Source organism: Meleagris gallopavo, chromosome 8 (assembly GCF_905368555.1).
Source record: "Meleagris gallopavo chromosome 8, MGAL_WU_HG_1.1, whole genome shotgun sequence".
NCBI lineage: Eukaryota > Metazoa > Chordata > Aves > Galliformes > Phasianidae > Meleagris > Meleagris gallopavo.
Genome location: NC_139411.1, coordinates 11,997,773 through 12,004,492, shown reverse-complemented (window position 1 = coordinate 12,004,492; position 6,720 = coordinate 11,997,773). Strand labels below are relative to the sequence as shown.

Sequence of the window (6,720 nt, the reverse complement as noted above, 5' to 3'; positions counted from 1 at the left end):
GGTCTTACAGGGCTGGCAAAATGAGAGTTTATCACAGAATGACTTAGATTGGAAGGGACCTTAAAGATCATTGAGCTCCAACCCCCCTGTTCTGGATAGGGCTGCCAGTTTGTCTGATCCTTTTGAATAGTATAGATATGCGGTTGTCTTTGCATTCCTGATGCTCTTTCTAAGCCAGCATAGTGCCAGCTTTTTTCAATGAACTTCATGCTTGCTGTAGAAAAGGAAAAAGTCACCTGCTCTGGGGGTTTTGGCTTCATTATCATAGAGATTACTTAAATTTGTCTAAGATATCAATTTAAGCCACCTCTCTGGGCTTGCCTGCTTCTCTTTGCAGACCAGAGCAATTTTTTCTTAGATGGGGAGACCTTGCCTTAGTGGTTAAAATAAGAGCTCATGACTCATAACCAAAATAACAAATGAAGAGCCGCTCCTTGTACCTTTCCACAGCTTGCTTGAAAAGCAGTAAGAATTGCACCATCACTCATAGCAGATATAAACATGATCACTATGGATGCAGCCCACTGTAAACAGTAAAACCTTACATGTTTCTTAAAGTGAAATGAATCCCACAGCCTTAGCAGTACTAAGCCTTGTGAAGCATAAAAAACTTCCTGGGGAATGATCTTTAACTGCAGCCTTAAGAGAAGGCTGCCAAAAATAAGCAGACTCTTGGTGTGCTGGGCATTAATAAGTTAGAATTAGGTTGTGTCTCATCTACTTCTCTCTTTCCAGTAAAAGTTAACTGCACTTAGTGAGAGGATAATGAGAAATCAGTCCCACACCCACACCTGCTATGAATTCCTGAGAGAAGTAGGGATGAGCATGGAAAAACAATAGAGGATGCACTTCTTGGTGAGGTGTTTTTGTTTTTGTTTTTTTTTTTTTACTTTTTTGAGCTACAGTTTCTTAACTGCAACTTGGTAATAGTTATAAATGTTTTACATTGCTTGATTATAAGGACTTTGTACGTTTTCTTTGCATTGAGTATTGTTATTGAAATGAATATATATTTGATGTAAAATCAAATATTTTCTGTAGATATCAAGTGAAACCTCACTTAGAAATCTCTGGGTCAAATTCAGATAAGATAATATATAGCTGTGAAGGTATATTCATATAAAGCTGCCGTAAATTAGAATGAACAGCTAACTGGCACAACTTGCAATAATTTTGTGCTTTATCAGTGTACAGGTCAGACTCTAAAAGCAAAAGCAACTGAAAAAGGTCCTTGTCTCTGCACTCCTTTAAAAGTACTTAAAGTATCTAGTTTAGTTTGGTTCTCTCTCTGTTCTTCCTGCTTCATTATCAAGATGTTTAAAGTGGATTTTAAATGAAAATAGAAACATTTGAAGAACAATCACATTGCTTTCTTTCAAGCAACTCTGCAGGACCTATTTTACTGATGTATGCACAAATTCAGAATTAACTTCTGCTGACACTGAACTGCACTTTATGTTCCTCTGTGATGATAGTCTCTTCTTCATTTGGAAAAAAAAAAAAAAAAATTATTTGGTTGTATTTCTGGTCTTTGTCCAAGGTGTTTATGACAAGACTCTAGCACCTTGTTGCTTATTTGGCCTTTGTTGGAGACACTACTTACGTTTAGGCTTTTCTTTTATTGGCAGCAGCCACTGTGTTCTAGGCTTAATCATCAGCAGCTGAAGAAATGAGAACAGGGTTGCCAAAGCAAAAGCCCCCTTGAAGATCCATTTAATTCACATCTGCATGTGCACTGTTTTCCTAGTATTAACCTTCAATTCAGCAAGGTCTTGGATACCTTGGAAACTCATTCTTGTGTTGTTTTTTTTTTCCCACCTCTGACTTAAAACCATGTGTAAAATACTTGTACGGGAATGGTGATGTCAGCTGAGCAGTGTCACTTGCCTGGCTTATTTCAAAGTCAAGTTTTATGGAATTTATCAAATGGTTTTGCAGAGTTACAAACCTACACAAAATTCCTCCTGAAATAAACCATTGTGTTAGCCAAGTTCGGTGGATACAGAAGCATAACAAAATGAGTATTATATAACAAAATTTCTTTGGTACATAATATTCAGCCCTTAACATTGTAGATAGACGTTAGACACAGAGGAGAATTTGCAGGCTGGGACTCCTGGGCTCTGGAACAGTTAAAAAGCTATGGTTCCCTGATGCCTCTCCCACCTCTCTGGCAGCAGTTGCTGTAGAAATGGTGCAGAACAGGCAATTCGCTCTTGGGACATCACAGCTCACAGAACCATGTGTTAACTTCAACAGGCATTGATTTCAATTTATGTTAGCATGCCAGGCTGCAAGCTGCAGCAGGAGGGGTATCTGGTTCATGACTCCTGTCAGATTCAGAGAGCTGAGGTTATCACCTCAGCAGTAACCTCTTTAGCCACCAGAGCTGAATCCAATTCAGTCATGAATTGGTGTCTTTAAGTAATTCTCCTTTATAAAGGCCCAATGCAGTCATACTGATGACAATAAGAAAAGAAGTCCTGGATGAGATTATGATTGTTTCCTTAATATGAATTTAAAAAAAGCAGTTGAAAAGCTAAAACCAAGTTGACTCTGTTGGGGAATGGATTGGGCATTAACATATCACTTTCATATTTCAAAAATTCATGTGTTAACAATTTAATCCTCACAGCTAATTGATAGGAAAATAATTACCACCCCGAAAGACTGACCTACCTAAGATTACATTTTTAGTGAGAAAATTTATGCCTAAGGAAGAAATTGTATTAATATCTGCATGGACCTCTCCACTCAACATATGCTTAATCTTTTGTATGTCAGAGCTGTGGAGAGGCATCCAATCTACAAAGGAGGATATAAAATTTTGGTGAAAACTAAAGGCTATTGTAGATAAGCAGTCATCTCCAAAAGGCTGATGTTATTGTACTTTCTAATACAGACATATAAAAACATGTTGGAAAGGAAAAGTGTCGCTCCAGAAAATGTCTTTCACTTTTGGTCTTTGGGCATCCTTATATCCTCCTGGCCTCTTTAGCAAACAAGTGATGGTAAAGCAAGTTAACTTCTGCCTTATATTTCTGTGTCTGTCTGTCCATCTTGAGCTTTACCTCAGCTCATGGGGATACTTGCCCTGGTAAGGATTACAGAATAAAACCTCTGGCAGCAAGATCCGATGGGAGGAGGGAGTGGGCAACCCAATTGTCACGCAATGGATTCACCTTCCCCAGAGACAGCACAGCCTCATGTGGAGAGGAACAAAAGCCATTTGCAATCTGAGGTCACCAGCCTCCAGATAAGAGATGGCATTGGACAGTAAGGCTCAAGCAGGATGCTGGACAATGTTTTTAATGGGTTAAAGCCAGCTGTAGCAAAAAACTTTAAGGATTTATCTAGCTGCAGAAGTGGTACAGAGCAGGCACCTCAGAGGGACAGAGGGGAAAAATGAAAGATGTTGGGGAAAGCAAGCAGCCAGGGAGAAACCTCTGGAACATTCGGGCACACAGTCGGCTGCACTCATGCTTTATGTCACTGCAGAACATTAAAAGAGCACTTAAAAAGGTAATTAGCACCTTTTCATTGGACCAGAAATCAGAGGTGTAATTTACCAGAAGTCAGTGAACAATGTAAGAGATCTAATTTAATCACATTGCATAGCTTATCCGGGATGAAAAATGAGGAGCCTGGCTTGACTGAGTGGGTACGCCTCCAGCAAAGCCATCTCTGTTCCCCCGCAGGACAGTGCTGCTGCTTCTTGGTGAAACACAGCACGGGGTGCTTCTGCCTTTTGAATCTTGCTGCACAGTTTTCATTTTTTCATAGCAGAGGGTCTGTGATGTGCAGAATTAAATGCCTGTCTAGAAGAGATGACAGTCAAAATTATGCATCATAATACAAGCAGTCTCTTCCGGTGCATCTGTGCAGGTGCTCCCAAATTCAGGAAGATGGGAGGAGACAGGGGGCTTTCTCTATGCCCTGTGCAGATAAAGATGAAGAATGGTCTTTAAGTATTCAGATTTCAGTTTTTATTTCAGACTGTTCTGTCTTTCCTTTAGAGTTAGGAATGGGTGATTCAGCTTATTTCTATTCTTCTCATCAAATGAAGAGTTCAGAAGATCAATTAAAAAAAAAAATCTACTAAAATTTAAGTGCCATATAAAGAAAGTAAGCTTTAACTCCATTATTTTTCAAACCAAAGCATAAGTCAGGTTTCCTTTATTGGGATTTCTTAAATAAATATGTGATCCATGGGTGAGCACAATTGTAAAGTCAAGCTGTTACCTGATTAACAAACCTGCAGTACAGCAAATCATGTTCAACATTACACCACCTAATGAGGATTAAGCGTTGTTCCCTGAAGCACTATTGCTTTTCCAAGTTTTCTTCTAGCTCTTCATAGGTGTTTCTGGGTCAGCATGGAAAACTTGGAAGGCCTGGCCACAGTGACCAGAATTGAACCTTCTGATTATACTGGCCAGCTCTTGATAAACACTGACTAATACTTTCTATTGGCCCTTTTAAAGGTTTTCATAGTTTGAGAGAGGAGGCAGCTGACCCTGAGCTGCAGAGCAGCTCCCTCCATTGGTAGCTCCTGTGAGGCCAGCAGAATGTAACTTGCACAGAGGTGATGTGGCCTGTACTCAGCATGTCAAGAGGACAGCTTCTGTTGACTCCTACATCTGAGTGAATAGCCCAGACAAGTAATAATCAGTCCAAGCAAAGAAAATTTAAAAAGTGGTAGCCAAATTTAATCTTGAAAAAGTTCCAGTTTGCTTAAAAAAAATTCAACAAGCAGTAAGGGAGTCTTGACTGCAAGACATTTACTCATCTCCTGATTTATTGCTATGCTCCTAATTATTATATCTAATTATATATAGATTTTCCTAAGGACATTGGCAACATAAAATGTATGTTGAAATCTTATTCTGCTATTGTTGAGTTGGCTCCTGGGACATGAGGCATTAAATATTTGTATCAATGCTGATTTCAGTGTAAGTTGCTTAGCCACATTGTTAATCCGTATTGTTTCAAACTTCTCCTTGCTCATTAAATCTATCTTCTATACTCCCCAGGTGTAGAGAATATCTTTCCCATTCTCACATTTTCCTTGCACCAGATGTTTATTTTCCCAGCTGGCCTTATTTCTTTTATAATCTTTTAAAATTATTTTTTAATCTAGACTGTGACTGTTGATCATTCCAAGTTTCACTGTAAAACTGTGTCATGTGTTGCTTTTTCCTTTGTACTGCAGCCTGGCATCACTCTCTTGAACCCTTCCGTTCTTGGGCAGGATTTGTACTCCTCCTTAGTGGATGTGATCTATTGTCACCTATACTCTATTTCATCAATAAGTAATATCCTACAAGCCTCTTGAAAGATTTGGACCTAGAGGATGAGTCCACATTAAGTGAATTAGAATGTGAAGCCGTGAGGAAAAGATACTTGGCTATAAAGAATGGGAGAGAGAGAACACTGTAATGGAATAATTCCTTTTCACTTTATCTGTGCATGGATAACAGAGGAAATTCTAACACTGGCATGTTGTTTCAGAAGCTCTATTTAAAAAAAAAAAAAAAAAAAAAAAGAGGAATGATTAACTGTTAAAATGAATTGCTCTTACTTTTGGTTAAAAAAAAAAAAAGGGAAAATATTCCCTAAATCATTGCATGTATTAATTTCTAACCCATGATCTTTTAAAGTAATCCCCTTAAAGCACCTCTGAAATGCTCCAAAAATCCCTGAGAGAGTTTCAACCAATTATACTACAAGTGTCTTCAAATAACCATTGTACAGTCATGTGGTAACTTGCAATGCAACTCCTGTTTCTTTGTCTCTTAATTATGCAATGATCCTGTACTGAACTTGATGACTATATTAAAATGTATAGCAAGCCAAACTGCTCGAATAGCCTTATCCAGTGAACAATGGAGTAAGCAGAAGCTGGGAGGCCGAAGCTGTGACTGATGTGACTGGATCTTCAACATAAGCCTTTTTAGGTGCTGAACAGATGGAATTTTTATCAAACATTACAGCTACAATTACATATAGGAAGGCAACACAGATGAGAAAAGCAAATGACACTACTATTGGTGTCCCTACTCTTGAGACATATGTAGAATAGAGGTAGAAACTATTATTAGAAATGCTAAATTTATTTTTGCTGCTTACACAAACCAGCTAGATCTTGCATGGCACAGTTCTTTCAAGTGAAAAGAATGAAAAGAGAGAGAAAAGTCTTGATTAACTTCAGATTGTTTAGTCTGTGCAGAAGTCTGAAGGAATTCCACTCTGTCCTCGGAAAGGCTGCTTTATTCTCCTTTTGAAAACATGGAACATTTCATTCCTAGAGGATTCTGGTGTTTTCTATTATTTCATCTTCATACTGAAATGACCTAAAGTTCAAATGTTCCATGATGGCCTCTAGTTGATTTCCAGTCAAGATCTCTTATGTCATGCTTCTGAAAAATCTACTTATTGGTATGCTATTTTCTCTGTTTTTACTACTGTGTGGTTCTCCAGTTTTGCAGCACAAGGAGTAAGATGTATGTACACGCAAAAGCTGCCTGGGAGAAATGGGCAGCGGCCAAAGGCAGCGCAATGAGGCTGTGATCAGGAAGCATGAAGACAGAGATACAGTCAGGAAAATGTTAACAGTTCAACACAGAGAAAACAAAGCGATGAGAATTATAAATTTCAAGCATCTCTTTTCTCTTTTTCCATTGCAGAGCAGTCTGACCACAGGTCTGTTTGATATTTATG

At 38.5% G+C, this 6,720-nt stretch overlaps 1 long non-coding RNA gene across 1 annotated transcript in view; it reads left to right on the top strand.

Annotated features, from left to right (window-relative positions):
• Positions 1-629: 629 nt before the first annotated feature.
• LOC116216882 (uncharacterized) overlaps positions 630-6,720 on the top strand; it is a 25,494-nt gene continuing 19,403 nt past the window's right edge. The window contains exon 1 of the long non-coding RNA XR_014884748.1: positions 630-855. This is a non-coding gene — a long non-coding RNA (uncharacterized LOC116216882). The remainder of the gene's footprint in view (positions 856-6,720) is intronic.